This window comes from Plectropomus leopardus, chromosome 20 (assembly GCF_026936395.1).
Source record: "Plectropomus leopardus strain MGB_pleo_1.0 chromosome 20, ASM2693639v1, whole genome shotgun sequence".
In the NCBI taxonomy this organism is placed as follows: domain Eukaryota; kingdom Metazoa; phylum Chordata; class Actinopteri; order Perciformes; family Serranidae; genus Plectropomus; species Plectropomus leopardus.
This window is the reverse complement of record NC_142195.1, coordinates 14101087-14118053: the sequence shown is the minus strand read 5'-3', so window position 1 is coordinate 14118053 and position 16967 is coordinate 14101087. Positions and strand designations below refer to the sequence as shown.

At 41.3% G+C, this 16967-nt stretch overlaps 1 long non-coding RNA gene across 3 annotated transcripts in view; it reads left to right on the top strand.

Annotated features, from left to right (window-relative positions):
• The window catches only part of LOC148186193 (uncharacterized), a 201014-nt gene that overhangs the window by 78982 nt on the left and 105065 nt on the right, over window positions 1–16967 (top strand). For all 3 annotated transcript variants that reach the window (XR_015775188.1, XR_015775190.1, XR_015775189.1), the window contains exon 4: window positions 1746–1830. This is a non-coding gene — a long non-coding RNA (uncharacterized LOC148186193). The remainder of the gene's footprint in view (window positions 1–1745; window positions 1831–16967) is intronic.

Below are 16967 nucleotides of genomic sequence, written 5' to 3'. Positions count from 1 at the left end.
GCCCCTTTAGAATGCTGACCTCTTATGCACCTCGTCACTCAGTCTGCCTGAAACATCCATTCACTGACAGTGGGGCCCAAGCCAGCCTGCTAGGATAACAACTGCAGGATTCAGGTTGTAGGCCAGTTCCTCAGGGGTATGAGAATAACATTTCAAAAGCTGAAATTCAAAGACATTTTCGTTAATGCAAGCCTACTTAAGGAAATAATAAAATATATCACTCTTGTTCTGCCTTTCAAGTGTCCATGTACACCTAAAACATAAATGAAGCGTTTCCTTTTTCCCTATTTCGGAGGCCTGTACGCCTTTCCATTTGTGAGTGTGTCGACCAAGAATGACGTTAATGTAGGTGGAGGGGAACGAACACATCAGAACGGCGGGTGAGTGGCAGTGACACTGAGCAGCAGCAAAGAGCTGGGTGGCAGGCAATCAGAGAGGCTCTCTTTCTCTTTCACTTCAGTCCCACATGACATGGCTGACTAGAGAGATGAGAGACAGATGGGCGCCCCGCTCGCTACTGAGGCCCCCTGAATAAAATATCATACTTGTAATTAATTCATATTTCATCTGCAAGGGGGAAAAGCGTTATTGTTTTTAGATGCTGTGTGGATGGCATCTATTGTTGATTCGGGTTCATTCACTGAACTGTCTGTTTACACAATCAGTGATCATTAATATATATATATATATATATATATATATATATATATATATATATATATATATATATATATATATATATATATATATATATATATATATATATAAGCTAACTGACTGCTGGCTGTAGCTTCATAATTAGTGTACACAGAAGAGACTGGTATCAATCCTAATTCTTGGCAGGAAATTGAATAAGCTTATGCCAAAAAATGTCAAACTAATGCACTCACAAGTCATTCTCTCAGTGTAGCAGATTTGTGTATTTGTGTAGAGTTTTTCAGTAGTTTTACTTTAAAGGTCCAGTGTGTAGGTTTTGGGCCCATCTTTAAAAAGAAATGTGACACAGGCCCACTTTTAACTATAAATTCATTAAAATGTTTATGTTTAAAATTATCAGAGAATTACTGTATTTTCGCTACCTTAGGATGAGCTGTTTATATCTACATATGGAGCAGGTTCTCTTCTTCAAAGTCCACCATGTAGTTTCCACAGTAGCGCAAAACCTGCACAATTGGCACATGGAAAAAGTTGCTGCAAATTGAAACACTATAGGCCTATATTGGAGAGTAAAACTGTAACATTTTTCATATATGGCCACAAAGACAAAATTTAGAAGGACCCAAGGAAATGCGACTGTTTCTACTATCCACACGACATAACGCTCACATCATGGTGACTCACAAATGGTTGTGATGGCTCCACATTAGCTAAGAAGGAAGATGGCTAGAATCCACTGCTAATGTAAGGGTTATCTGGAGTTAAATTAACATAAAATTCAATTCGAATGGGTGTAGAAGAAGGAGAGAATGGAGATTTACGAGGGGAGGAGAAGGTGACACGGTCAGTGGTGACATCAGGCACCTGTTATGGAGTTGTAGCAGCAAAGCGGAAAGACAGAAATGGTTGAAGGAAGAAAAAAGGCAGTAGAAGTTATAGAGGAACAATTTAAGAAAGCCAGAATTAGGGTTGTTATTGCGCTCTGTGCTTTACAAAACTGCGTGAGTGTGAGCATGTTTGTGCAAATGAACACACATGATTGCGTTGACTGAAGTGTAACGCTGGCTTTCTGTGCATCTGTCTCACAGGAACAAAGAAGCAGCTGTGAGAAGCCCAGAAGGTCCCCAGCTCTGCCCCTCACCTTTGTCACATCTGCCTGCCAGTGCCATCAAGGTGCGTCAATCTTCCACCCTGGCATCTCTTTACCTGTGGCACTACGCTGCACCTTCCCGGCTAGCATGCTTTCGACCCTTCCCCATCACTCCCACCTCTTCTTCCTCAAGGCGTCTGTCACTCACCTGTCATTTCTCTCATCAACTCCTGCCTTCTTCCTACCTTCTTGCGCTGCCTCGGCAAAGGCGGGAAGGGAACCATCGGAGCGAAAATGGTGACCACTTTGTCCCAGTTCCCAGTTTAGCTGCTACGAAGGATGACACATCAGGGAGGTGTTGACTGACAGCAACATTGCGCTAAAGCAGGTTTCTCTCAAGGTGTCTAGGAGTTAAATATTTGAGAGACTTGTCCTCTATAACAGAAAGTCATAGCTTGTTTTGCATGATTATACCTAGATTGATAGAACACTTCTTCCCGTCTCTCTGTCTCTCTGATTTTGGGGAGAGCTGTCCCTTTAAAGATGATGATGATAATAATCCCTGGGTTAAGATTTTATTTCTCTAACTGTTTATTGTTGTTGTCTTACTGTTATACATTAACCCTTTAAAACCTGAGCAAATTGGCTTGATTTCTTTCAAAAACACGAGAAAAAGCAGGTGGCAACAAAATAAGAAATGACCCCAAAATTCGCAAGAAATTAGTAAAAGGAACAAGAAAATTACCTGTAAATTTTTTATAATAATAATGATAATAATTTTATTATTATCATTAATCTACTAATTTCTTGCAATTTGTCGAACATTTCTTACCAAGTTGCCCTTTATCCCCAAGTTTTATAAAGAAATCCCACCAATTTGTTCCGGGCTCAAAGGATTAACTACATGTGATAGGCATCTGAAAGCAGCACAAGGGAAGTGATGTCACTCTAGGTTTTAAAGTGCTGAAAAAGATAACAATAACTGTAAAGTTTCATTTCTCTAACACAAATCAAATTATGACAACTAATTCACACTTTTTTTCACGTTAATGCAGACAGTTGCAGTGTATTTAATCACATTTATTAAAGTCAAATGATGAAAAGAAACAAAAACAATGAGCTAAACACATTATCGCACAGTAAAAAAACCCTTAATGTCAGATGGAAACAGAACTTGAATAATCAGTGTTGAAAATGATGATGTGTCATTGATCACCTAACCTGTTTCCAGTCAGGTCTCTTCCACATAATCCCTTTCATAGTGACAAACCATATTTCAGTCTCTTTTTCTTGAGCACAAAAGAGGATATCATATTCAGTTTGCTAAATTCCTATAATTTCAGGAGAACAGCCGACATTTATTCCTTTTTGTCAGCTGTAAACACACACCTTAGTTTACTGAAATTAGTTGGCAGCCTGAGGGTCTCTGTCTTTCCACTCTGAGGCAAATGATCAAAGCAGTGCTACTCCTCAAGGGTTAAAACGTCAGCAGCAACAAATTTGCCTTCACTAAGCCTGTCGCACAAGCAAATTCTCTACTATTGACAACCCTGCTCAAATTCCAATCCTGCACTGTGTATGGAAAGACCCCACAGGTGAATCCATGATTGATTAGCTTGACTGAAGACTAACATGTCTGGAGGCAAGGAGAAGGAGGGGATAGTTACTTCCTAACATGTTTTTCCTCCCTCTGGAAAAAAAGTGTTTTCTTGGACTCTCCTCAGCACGGCAAGTCTGCGCCGAGCTGGCTATTCCAACTATCAGTGGCTAGACCTATCGTGAGTACTGTCTGAAATATTGCACAAATAACGATCAAAGCAGCTCCCTGCACTGGCTGGGCCCAGACAGTAAATCCAACCTGGTGAGGGCCAGACAGTGATTTTGTTTCACATTTCCGCCCAAGACACAGGCACATGCAAGGAAGAAGAGAATAAAATAGATAAAAAAAGAAAAAGAGCCCTTGGCTGTGGCCCAAACTCCGGCCATATCAGTTAGGCTTTGCTGCCACGTGGCATATGGTACAAGACAAACTGTCAGCCTTTTTCCCTCCTGTCTGTGCTTGCTTAGAGATGACAGGAGCAAGAGCACGTTTGTGTCCCGGCAGCAGGCATCAGGCAGGCTTAGCAGTGATTTGGGGGGAAAAGGGGTGAAAGGCAGAGCATCTTGCTGTGGCGAGCGGTGATGCGTCTGCATGGCTGGGCGTGGGGGGCCACACAGTAGCTGCGGGGGACAGCACAGCGGCTGCGATTGTGAGGAAACTGCAAATTGATCAAATTGTAGAGGCAAGACTTTAGGCCTATTATCTGGGTCATGTCAATGTCTCTCTGGTCTCCAGTTGGTCACAGGGGCAGTGTGTGTATGTTTGTGTGTAAAAGAGAAAGCTTTAACAGCCAAAGTTCAATTTTTGTATGTGTGTTTAGTCAAACCTTCAAGCACATGTTGTTTGCACCGTGCCTCTGCTGTAAATAGATCCAGCAAACACCAAACATGGTCTCCATTAGCACCACTGTGATACTTCCAAGCTGTGAAGGTGAATCTGAGGTCAAGTCCTGCAGATAACCAATCTTATGCAATTACAGCTCCTTATTTATCTAACTTTTTACATAGATTTTTCAAGTTTTCATCGCTGGGTACAGAAAGTATCCAGGAGACAAGCTGCCCTTTCCATATATGCAATCTGACATCCACGAGTCACATTGTTCCCCTATCAGCAGTGATCACAGAGCCAGTCCTCTATCAGAGTTGACTTCAGCAGAGCATATCGTAGCTATTAGCCTAGCATGCTGCGTGATCTCCGTCTTGTCTTGTTGCTGAGGGTGCTGTCCTGTGCAGTGTGGGGGACACATGCATGAGGGAGGGCGTCGATGTCACTTGTCACCACGCTTCTGTCATAGTTCCTGGAGTTTCGATGGCTCCCTCCGGTCCCTTGTCACTCCGCCTGGCTGGAAACAGCTGGTTACCAGAGCCAGTACCATGCTAGTTAACATGGAGGGATGTATGGTGCGTGCTGGTATGGAGTCCAGTACTGGAAGCAGCTTAGGCAGGATATTTAATATCTCTTTTTCATTTTATTGTTATTCAGTATAATATATGTATATCTTTTCGGCTGTATGTTCATACCAGCTAATGTCAAACAGGTTTAATGAAAGCAGTTCCTGACTCCAGCGACCACACAGCCCAATTCCTAGTAAATCAGCAATGCTGATATTAGCTGTTGAAGGCTAAATGGCCATTATGGATCCTCAGCACTCTGACACGTTGTGACCTGCCTCCTCTGGTGAGGTATGTGGCGCTGCGTGTGGGAAACACATACACTCATATACATGCATAGTCGCTCGCTGCTCTGTGTGTGGGCCGTGTTTGCCACCACTTACTGACAGGTCAGACTCCCATGGTGTGATCAAACAGCAGCCACAACTCTCTAGAGTTCCCACAACACTCCGCCTGGTGGAGAGTGGACAATAAAAACAAGAGTGGTGGGCTTTCATCACAGGCTTTACTAAAGCCTGGCCTATTCTTGCTCACTTGTTTGGCCTAACTTTGTGAAGGTCAACTCAAAAATGTAAACTGAATGTAGCTGTGTGCTGGGAGTGACTCCAAAATGCACATATGGTAGACACTGTACCTGTTTTAGGACACCCAAAATAGCATTATTAGCATCAATGCACAGAAAGATTTTGCACACAACTATATTTAGTATCATGGGTTAATGTTGAAAGAGAGGGTCAGTTTGTAAACTGTGATGAATGTTTACAACAGACAGTTTGGGTAATATTAAGGTTTGTTTTTTTTTTTATTATGTGTGCTTTTTGCCTATGTTGAGCAGCCAGTTAAACTAGACAGGAGATGTGGGGAGAGAGAAAGCATGAGGGGTGCGATATGCAACTTAAGTCAGGGGTCGAACAATTGCTATGTGCCTTAAAGGGATAGTTCACCCCCAAATCAAAAATACATATTTTCCTAATACCTATAGAGCAATTTATCAATCTAGATTGTTTTGGTGCAAGTTGCAGGGTGTTGGAAATATAGAATGCCCCAGGGATGATGTTTTTCCATTGGATTTATTCATTGGATTTTCTATCTTTGCCTAAAATAAGTTCTGTGGCAAACAAATTTTTATTATATTGACATGTTTTATTCAGGAAGATAATCTTTACAAATGAACACCTCTTTTAGGATTTTTGAAGCCTAAATACAATTGCCAGAAGTGAAAAGCTACTGCTGGGCTAAAACGAACTACACTACAGCTGCGTCGCCACCGCTGTGAGGCTATTAAGTGATGTTCAGCGCTGTTGAGTGTGATGACGTTATGTAGTCTCTTTTAGCCACTTGTTAGCAACCATCTTTTTTTAAACACCCAGATCTTGTCAATTAACTCACTATGTCTTTATTACCAATAGAAAATGTAGGCCAAAACCATGAAAATAAAAGCAAGCTGAAAGGAAAACTGTATTATATCAGTTCTCCTGCAAGAGTCTTTCTATGATATGAACCACCCTAGAATCCAGGTACTCAGTATGTGACGACAATACTTTGTTTTGCGTCTACCACTCAGGTGCAGAGGGCAGATTTATTACGACTTGTGCAAACAGTGGTGATTAGCTCTATAAAACTTCAGGCTAAACAGACTGACTGGCCAGTCAGCCAAGAGATATTGTGGCAAGGAGGGGGCCCTATCTGTCGCGCTATCAGCCCCAGCCCCTGTCCTCCACTAATGGAATTGTCCTCCACCCCAGGCTGTGTATTACCATAGATCTGTGGGATAGTCTCACTCCAGCAGGAGAGCCCAGTGATTTAATAAAGGACCCCTTTCTGACTCACTTACAACACAACAACATCAAGGCAGGGAAGTTCAGACATATAGCAAATAAATAAACAGAGGCTCCCTTCGGAAATGGGATGTGCAACTCAATCAGTCTGTGTGTGTGTCTGTCTATGACCAGGCGGACTATTCAAATGAGCTGTCCTTTTAGTCTACGGGAGGAACCAGAGACGACACACAGTTCATGGTGTGTGAGCGTTGTCAGTCCTCAATCTACACTGACTGTTCTCTTTCATTAGAAGCAAAGGCCTGCTCAACAGGGGGAAAAGTGGAACTGATTGTTGGACTGATTACTCGAAAAGCCTAAAATGAAACATTTGGTATCTTTGCAATTTTTTATGACCAAGTAAGTACTGCTAAAACTAAATTAAAACTAAATTAGTTAAAAGACTGAATTTTGTTTAGAAAATAGTAGAAGCTCCCTGAGGTCCCTCTTACTCCTTAAAGGCACAAAATCGATTAGTCAGCTCAGACGCAGAAGTCCACTGACAAAGCTGCAACATGTGACAAATTGGGATGAAAACGTGTTGGGTTCCATTTAAAAAAAAAGAAAGAAAATGAAGGTATCAGAAAGAAACCAAACTGACATTGTTAAAAAAAAAAGAAAAAAAGATGAGTGAGGGAGACATGGATAAGGACAAGAAAGGAGGGGGGCCCACAGAGACTACTCATGCATTGGGCCTCAAATTTGGTGCTTCGTCCCTGTTATTTGTTGTTCCAAAGCTAGTTAAAATAACCAATATCTTCATAGCTATGTATGTGTGATCTAGTACTGCATAACTGTCCCTACACTTCTATAAATGCATCCCTGGTGTATAGAAACACTTTCCTCTGACTTTGTGTTCAATTGGCCGACTGCCAAGGCTGAGTGACAACCAACAAAACAATAGGCTACAGACAATGACATAATGCAATTTAATCCTTTCCACTTGGTATCGATTGTTACACCTTGGGGTGCAACATTTTCCGATTATGTTGCTTTATCCAGGACTTTAATATATTATTTTTGAAGAAGCAGCAAATTTTTTGCTCATTCTCTCATTGACTCCAACAAAGCAGTAGCCATAACCTGGCTGTCAGCAGAATTGGAACTGCGTTTGGACTGGCTTTATTGCATCATTGGTGTGAAAGGTATGGATCGTCTTGGAGTTTCAAATCAATTTCTTCTGTCTACATCTGCTCTACGTCTTTATTCACATTGCCCAGCAGAATTCTATACATCTAGTGTGAATTAATCTACTAATCTATCCCCATGTCCCCAATGTAATCCCCAGTATTTGAAAATTCCACTCACTTCAATATAAAAGCACAGTATTGTATTAAGTTATAGTGGCTCCTCACTAAACACTAATTCTGCTCATATAACTGGAGCTTATACAGAGGCATACCAGCGCAGTATCTGTGTGGGCTGGGCTGGTGGGCAGCCGATGGGCCTCTGGCTCCATGTTACGAGCTCCTGGACCACGGTGCCATTACCTCCACACACACCTAATGAAGTTATAGCAGGGCCGGGGCTATAGGGCAACGACTCCCTGTAGATTGCTGTGTCTGGCCCACACACACAGAAACACATGCACACATACGCAGAAATACACCGATAGACACACACATGTTCAGTGGATATGGTGCATGCAGCCCCAAACTACCGCACGGCGGATGGGGCAAGCTCCACTCATTCCTCAAACAGCCCCCTCCTCTCCTCTCATCCCTCCTTCTCTTCATACCTAAATTGGAGAGGTGGGGTAGATTGATGTCTTATCTCCTGTCTAGTGGGTGGCTAGGTATAGTCTCACTGTCTCCGTGTCATGGTAAACACACATTAAGTCCCCTTGACCACCCTGGAGCACTCGTTGGCTAACTCTTAAAAAGCCCAGGCAACGCAATTATCTTTTATGACCTGCCAGAAAACACTGGCTGTGGGGAGGCTATGGAGGTCCACATTCAGAGGAGGGACACAAGTTGTCACCTGAGCCTCTCTGTCCCGCTGGAACAGGACAGACACATTTTAAGTGAGGTCTTAGAAACAAGTACCATTTATTGTAACACCATTGTGTTTCGCTGGTGTCTTTTTTTTTTATCTTCCTGTCTCCCTTTTTCTTTCAGCATTTGTGTTTGATTAGTATTTAATTTAGTGCTTTATGCGGCTAATCTTGATGCTAACCCACCAGCAGAGACACTGTGCAGAGTGGATTAAAGATTTGCCCCTCTTTCATTCTATGTTGTACACATGTACTCATTTGCAAATTCCAAATATTTTTCACATGGAAGTGACTGGTGTCCAAACACACTATGTTTCCTTCAGATGCTCTTTTAAATGCTTTAATTTATGCTCTTTCTGGTTGTGTGGAGGTACATGTGAAAAACCTGGATATGTCCCATTTCTGCCTGTGTTAGATAGCATACAGCAGACAGCTGACAGGAAATGATGGAAGTGAGAAATGGGCATGACATGCGACAAAGGTTGCAAAAAAAACCCAACAAAAAAACAGTTCTGCTCTCTATAGCTAATTTAAAATACAAAATATTCAAATATTCAGCCAGTGCACATGCACCTTTTAAAATGTAATTGCAGTAAGTTTAGATTTTGGTCCTTTTTTTGGAAAAAAAAAAAAGAAAAGAAAAATCTCTGTTTGACCTTGTTTCAGATATAAAGCTTTATTTTCTTTCTTTTTACTAACTTAAATTTCTCTAACTGGTGTTAGAAAAGAGAGCTGATTATGTTAAATTGAACACAAATGTTTTTTCTCAGTGACAACTCGCCATCTTTTGTTTTATTTTTTAAATTCATCAGCCATTTTACAGAAATGGCTGCTACAGTAAAGAGCCAGATGAGGGATGGTGACAGCCAGTCCCTGGGATTTGTTGTATGTTCCTTTATTGCCCTGTGTAGAGACTATTGTCTCTGCTGTAAGGGCGTACTGAGGGTCAGCACTGTAAATCAGTACACTGGGGTTGGTCATTATATACGGCCTTTACCTCCCCTAACTGGTGTACAGAGGCAGGAGCAGGAGGGTCCCTACAAGAATGTCAGCTATCAATCCCTGAAGCCCTCTTTCCTGCTCATCTCATTAAAGGGCAGATAGATGGACCTGCTGGCTCCAGCACGTCAATCAGGAGACCACAGAGACTACAGCTGGTTGAACAACCCATTGAAGGGCCAAGATAAGATGGAAAAGATTTAGAATTTTGACTTTTTTTTGTAGTGCTCTTTTTTTTTTTTTTTTCCTTTTTTCATGCAATCCTGGCCTCCGCGGCTCTTTTATCACTTTCATCCCTCCCACCCCTCCTCACTATTTCCTCCTATTCACTCGCATATGGTTCATATGTTCATTACGCTTATTCCCTTTTAGTGCTTTGACCTCAGTGATTCGTTGTAGGATTGAACTCAGGTAATTAACAGTGGCCTTGATAGGTCGTGACAACCCCAAGCTGAGGCTGTGGAGTTTCCGTATGACCCTGAATCATAGCAAGAATTGCTCTCCCCGTTAGAGAGTGAATAATGGAAGGATTTGCTCATGCTAAAGAGGAACATTTTTTTAATACTCAGGCAGGGCTTCTGATTAGGATTGTGTTCATGATTTAATTGAGAATAATTTAATTTTGTACCTGTGCGTTACACAGTTAATTACTGCCGTTTTAGTGTACCAGGCAAGGGTGTAGGTTTTGTTTCAACACTGGGGGGAATGAATATGAAATAAGGGGGTTGGGGTGTCCACCAGAAAATTTTAAGCATCACACAATAAATTTCTGGCATATTTTGGGGAAACTTTAGTAGTAATTTGTGCATTTTCTGCATCATTTTATGGTGTAAGTGTATTTAACTCTTCTGCTGAACTTTAAGTGACAGGAATGATGTTCTCAGGTCAAATTGCATGTTTAACCAAAGTAGTTTAAAAATGTATTTTCTCCACAAATGTTATCTTTACCTCAATTAATATCAATTGGATTAATATTTAATGTATTCAAGCTTATTAATCTCTCACAGATCCTAGTTTACTGATGAGAATTCAAAATATATTTTTTTCTGTACACTGGCAAAAAATAGAAATTCACTGCATTTGTTTAAACACATTCTTATTTTGTTTTATTTTATATTTTTCATTTCTGTTTCTGTTATGGGGGCATATTGATTCATTTAAATGATATATCTCTTCTGTTAGATGTCACACTGAACCTTTAATTTGGTCAAAATTGCTTCCCTGCTACTGACATGGTTTTAAATAGGAGGGACAAAAGCTCATGTTCAAAATATTGAGGGGACATGTCACTTGCATCCACCCCAAAATTTGCACTTATGGGTTTATGTTGTATGATTTGTATACAAGATGGCAGAATTTGCCAGTGTGTGTTTATTCTAAAATATGTTTTGTGTTTATTTAAGGGCAACAGACATCAGTTTTACAACAGTGTTACAACAAATAATGTAAATATAATTATAATTATTCACCATATTGTATGTATTGTTTTTTAAAAGAGGAAACACTCTACACACTCTATTATATTCAAAGGTTATTTCATGTATGTTTTCTACTTCTTCACTATGGAGCACTCCTGACAGAAACCACTCAAATGTTCAATCACGTTCTGCATTCATTTAAAATATTTCGATGTTTGTGTTACTACATGACAATGCAGCTCTGAAACCTGCAAATGCTGCATCCTTATCTTAGACTATTGTGTTTATCATGGTCATGATCAGCGAATGCTCCTCTGACCTTTTGTTGCTGTCCACTGGCAACAATCTTTCCAGATAATATCCCTGATATCAGGAAAGCTGGGGCCTTCACTGAAGGACCCTCATTGTAGTGATGTGTGCATATGGAGGCCGTACGACCGCAGGGGAAGAGCCTGGTGCCTGTGTTGGTGTATCGTATGGGACAGGCGATGTCACACCAGGGCCTTAAGAGGCCTACTGATCGTCCCTGTAGAGAATAAGGATAAGGGGAAGGTCTGACTCCGACGTGTCCCCAGGCCCTGACTACAACTGGGGAGCCTGCCTGCAGAAGCTGGTGTGCCTGTTTACCATCTTACCAGGGGTCCCCACAGTAGGCGGCAGCGCCTCGTCTGCACGGACTAGAAATGTCTTATGAGTACGGGCAAACACGCTGTGAAGACAAGAATATGGAAGCTGACAGAAATAAACGTGGGTTGGGGGAGAGGCGAGAGGCAGGGAGAGAAAGGGAGATGCAGCGAGCGACGGGGGTCCCGAAGTGCTGAAGAGATCGTGCTGGCATGGTGGCCAGAGGCCTTTCAGCTAAGCGGGCACCACTACCTCTCCTTTCTCCCTCTGAGGAGCCGCCGTGCTGGTGCTCCGATGCTAGGAAATGTGTTTGGCACACACACATACGCAGAGTCAGACACCGCTGTAGCCTCGCCGCCTGTGTTCACTCGCCACCCTGTTTGTCTCTGGCTGTGTGTGCCAGTGTCTGTGTGTGTGTGTGTGTGCACTTAAATCACAGGCACGCATTTATGTATGTCTTGTGCTTGCTTGTGTGTATATTCATTGTTTATTATGTTACCTCAGACGAGTCCTCAGATCTTGAGACCACAGCATCACTTAACTGATGAGATTTCCTACAGTGCCAGCGGGCAAACTGTTCATGATACATGACAGACATGATGTATGTGTGTGTTGGTACAGCTAGTTTTGGACTGGGTGTGTGCAGAAACTAAATACAGTAGCACAGAAAAAGACAACATGAACATCCACAGTTTGTTTAGAAGACATCTTTTAACACACTCAAGTATTCAGGAGGCTTTTTGTCAAATTATTTCAAACTTTAAAAATGACTCACTGAATGAATGCATACACTTAAGACTATGTTACAGGAGATCAGACTTAATTTTCAGCATTGTAAGATGTTTTCAATTATAGGTGGAAATGGAAGTGCTTCAAGCCAAAGAAATGTCAACACATCCTGGATTAACTGTTTTTTTTCCCCCACTGGGGAATCCATTCCAGTAGCATGGCTCATTGTGGAGGTATTAAGAAGTTCGGTCTACGTCTTGACAATTCAAAGTCTTTTTTTTTCTCTTTTGTTTTCTTTCCTCTTGCACTTTAACTCATTCCTCATCCCTCCTAAATCTCTCTCTGGATCTGCACTCATTTTAGATCCAAACAACACTCTTAAAATATAAAACTAATAAGAAAATTTTCTTACAGAGAAAAGGTGAAAAAAGAGGGGAAGTGTAAAATGAGTGTCAAGTGAAGGAGGGTGGTGTTGTTTAGGTAAAAGAGAAGACAGTGATATGAAGGATGGGTGCTGATCAGCGCTGGCGATTAAAAATCAACTTTTAAACTTAAAAGAAACAATGATTTGACCTTTTTGGTAGATAATTATCAATATCAACCAAAATAAAAGAAATTATATTGCAATTACATTTTTACCAATATCTCCCAACCTTAGTGCTGAGAAGTTCAAGGCCTGATGATAACTCACATATGCATATTCTTTTTCCTTTTTCCCCTTCTTCTCCGTGTTTTCTCTCCTGTTTCTTACATGATACTAATATTCAGCTGTCTGTTCTTCACACTCTGTTTCTTCCTCTTGCTTCCGTACCTATCCAGATTTTCCTACTTCTCACTCTCAGTTTTGGGAGCATAGCGGGGCAGAGCAGGGCAGAGGTTGGGGGCCAGGGTTAGGGAGAGTGTAGCGTCGCAGGGGCGCCGCCGATGCAGTAAAGCGATTCTGATTTGTGCCCACAGCCATCAGCGTCACTCTGCTCGGCTTGTCAGTCTGTAGGAGCATCAAAGCACGCTGTCCGGGACTGCTGTCACTAACAGTAATAGATATCATTTCAAAACCATCGGTCCTGCCCATTGTGTCTGGCTCAAGTCAGTGGCTGGGGCCCACCTTGGCCACGGTTGGATGGGCCCACTCCGTGTGCGGCACACAGGGGCCCCGGCGCCGGGCTTAACTGTTGGGTCACGGTCTGATATGTAGACATTCATGGATGGTTAACTCGGTAAATGTGTTGATATGGCAAGAGAGCTCCAGTGAGTGGATGCTTGAGAATATGGTTAGGCATAAGTACTGTCATGTGAGGCAGGTTTACGTGTGTAGAAAAGATTTAGGAAATTTTGGCATGAATGCATTGACGTCTGATATGGTCAGTGTCTGGTTTGGTTGGGTCACTTTTTCAACTAGCCATTACATGGAGGTGTCATTTATGCACGCACACACACTGGGTCACATTGTCCTCCTGCACCAATCAGAGCCTGTGTACAACCTCTAATGGCCATTAACTACCCAGCCGGTGGTGCAAAGAATCTGACATCACAAATGTCACCCTGCATTAGGCCCACATTATGTCAAGACTCCCTCCAAGATAGCACTAACTGAGTGTGTGTGTGTGTGTGTGTGTGTGAGCTTTTTTTGCATCTGCATTTTAAACGTGCATGTGGTCATGTGCTGGGGCATGTATGCATATGGCATTGAGGATGTACATATGAGCAAGTATATATATACATACATACATACATATACGTGTGTATGTTTATTTTTGTTATATGTCATTATACCTGTGTGAATGTTCACTCTCATTCGGTCTTTGTTCAGAAACGTAGTGCTCGCATAGTTGTAACCCTTTGACAAGCCTGCTGGAGCAGGTTTTGTTGCTGGCCTTGATGGACCACTGTTTATAAAAGAGAAACATCATCAGCATTATCTATGCCATTTGTTCAATACATTTACAATGGCTACGATAGACTTCTATAAAAACTGGGACATCCAAACAGCACATGAAACTGTATGCTGATAGAATTGCATGTGACAATTGGCACAAGCAGATAATAAGGTCATTCAATGTATTAGCCAATAATGGAGTTAGTGGGGCACTTATATTTTGATAAACATTGGAGGATGCACAAGTTCAAGATCAAGTGTCAATTCACATATGCACCAACCCTGTCTCTAAAAAGTCCCTTTATATACTTTTTTGCACAAACAGGAAACAATATGACACCTGCTTCAGTTGTTATGACCGAATATATTAGGGAAAACATTTTTAAATACACTGTCAATAATCATTTTGCATATGTTCATGGTAAAAAAAATGTGACGATAGGGATAAAAAAAAATCTTGGCTGCATTGATTTTTTCAAAACAATTGTACTGTTGGAAATTCTTATATAACACTCCTGGGTGACAGGATTGGTATATGCAGAGATATGGGTGATTCTTGTCGTAATTCAGGCGAACCCATATCAATACATCCAATGAGAAGCTGAGGAGGACGCCATTAATGTTTACAGATTGTACTATCATGAGCACAAGATTCTTGTCCATGAGTAGATGCAAGCTCCCTCTGCTAGGTGACATGATTGGTCGGTGTAGTTCAGAAGAAAGAAGATAGTCTCTACATGAAACTGCTCACAGCTAGGTCTGTGGATTATCTCGCTTAAGCGAGTCATGATTTCTGGAAAGAAACATTGATGTTGAGTTTTTCGAATGTATTTTTTTTACGCTTTGAACTAGTGCCATCTAGTTCCATTATATGCAAGGTATACATCTCTATGGCTGATATCCCCAACGCTCAGACACTCAAATACACAATAGCACTATGGGTAGAGGGAAAAACATAGATTTTTAATTTGAAAGTGAACTTTCTCTTTAGTAAACAAACTCACAGCATGCTATCTACTATACAGCAGTATGCTATTCCATTTGATAATTAACCTTTGTTGCAAGTATAAGCCTACTAGTCTCAGTGTGTTTTCTTAATATACTTCACATTGTTCAGTTTATCATTATAATACTATAATACTATAAAACCAGGAAGAGTCATTAGTTTTGAGAATATTTTGACAAATTTTCCTGATGCTTTTTTCTTTTGAACAATACTGTAGATTCTTGTTGCATGGATTGGTTAATGAATGTTAATTAGCTCCTGATATATGATGTCGTAATGATAATTTGATAAATTGGGATTAATGTTTTTTGACTAACTTTTCATATTTAATCTTCTTTAACACTTCCTGTATCTTTGATGATTTTTTAAAATTGAATTAATGTCAGTCAAAGTCTCTTTTTTTGTTTAACTGCACCTGATCACTGCAGGTCGAAGATCACTATTAAAATGAATTACATATAGAATGTTGTAAAAATAAAATAAAAAAAGTAAAAATGTATAATAATAAATGTAAAAATCATAGATTTTGTTCATAGATTTGAATAATGGAGTGAGGATTATTTAGAATTAACTGGCTCAAAATTAATATGAGGTCTTTGGTATTGCATGAGGAATAAGTGTGTCATAGCTGGTCCCCAGAGAGAGATGTGTAAATGAGGTCAGGTGAAGGAGAGAGAGAGAGAGAGAGACAGAGAAATAGATGGATGGATGAGAGAGAGAGACAGCAAGAGAGAACAGAGATCAACAGTAAGTTGACAGAAAGTGCTTACGACGCACTGCCACTTTGCCTCAGCTCCCCCCGTCCCCCCCTCCCCTCTTACATGCTCTCGTCAGCTAATTATCCAGAATTAGAATCTTCTTTCACACCAGTGGTGTCAGGGTGCCTTAGCTTGATCTGTCAAGGCCCCTCATGACTGGGTGCTAAACTCACGACAGTTGATGAGTGCGAAGCCCGCCAAAGCTAATTGTAAGTGAAAAGCTGGACAGAACTGACAGTGCAGGACAAAAAAAAGAGAGGGAGTGCTCTTTGTTTGAGGACAGATGAAGGAGGGGGGTTTGTTTGTGTTTTGCAGGTGGGAAGAGGGTGGCATTGTGAGTTGGTGCCCGTGTTTGATGACCGGATGGGGGAGAGGGAGGGACAGGGAAGGGGGGGGGGTTAAAGGGTCCCGCGGCACTCAAATATCTGCTCAGCAAGGAGAATGAAAAATGGAAAGAGGGCAAGAGAGAGTGAGGAAGAGAGAGGAGGAAGCCATGTGTGAAAAAAACAGGTAGGTGTGATGAAGGAGGACAACAAATCCTTTCTTTCAGGGCATGTCGGCCAAGATCTTACTCATCAGTCCTCATTGCCTGTGACCACCATCAGCATGACAACATGGGACTGTGTGTGTGTGTGTGTGTGTGTGTGTGTGTGTGTGTGTGTGTGTGTGTGTACATTTCTATGCAAGCTGCTTTTGCTATTTGGGTGATAGTATGTAGGTGTCACATGCTACAGTGTGCTTGAAGCCTATAATGTGCATATGTGTTCACGTGTTAGTGTGTGTATATGTATGTGCACTTTCTGTGCAGAAGCATGCACATGATTTGCATGCGTGTGGCAACTGACGATTTAAAAATGAAACATGATAGAAAATACTTGGCGCTTTCTGGAGGATTTGTTTATTGTAAAAAGGGACTTGACCACTTTTTGTATTTTAGCTTCTTCTGGACATGTTCTTGCAGGTGAATTTTCTGTTACCATCAGGGTGTTGTTACTTTTTACCTGCTTGT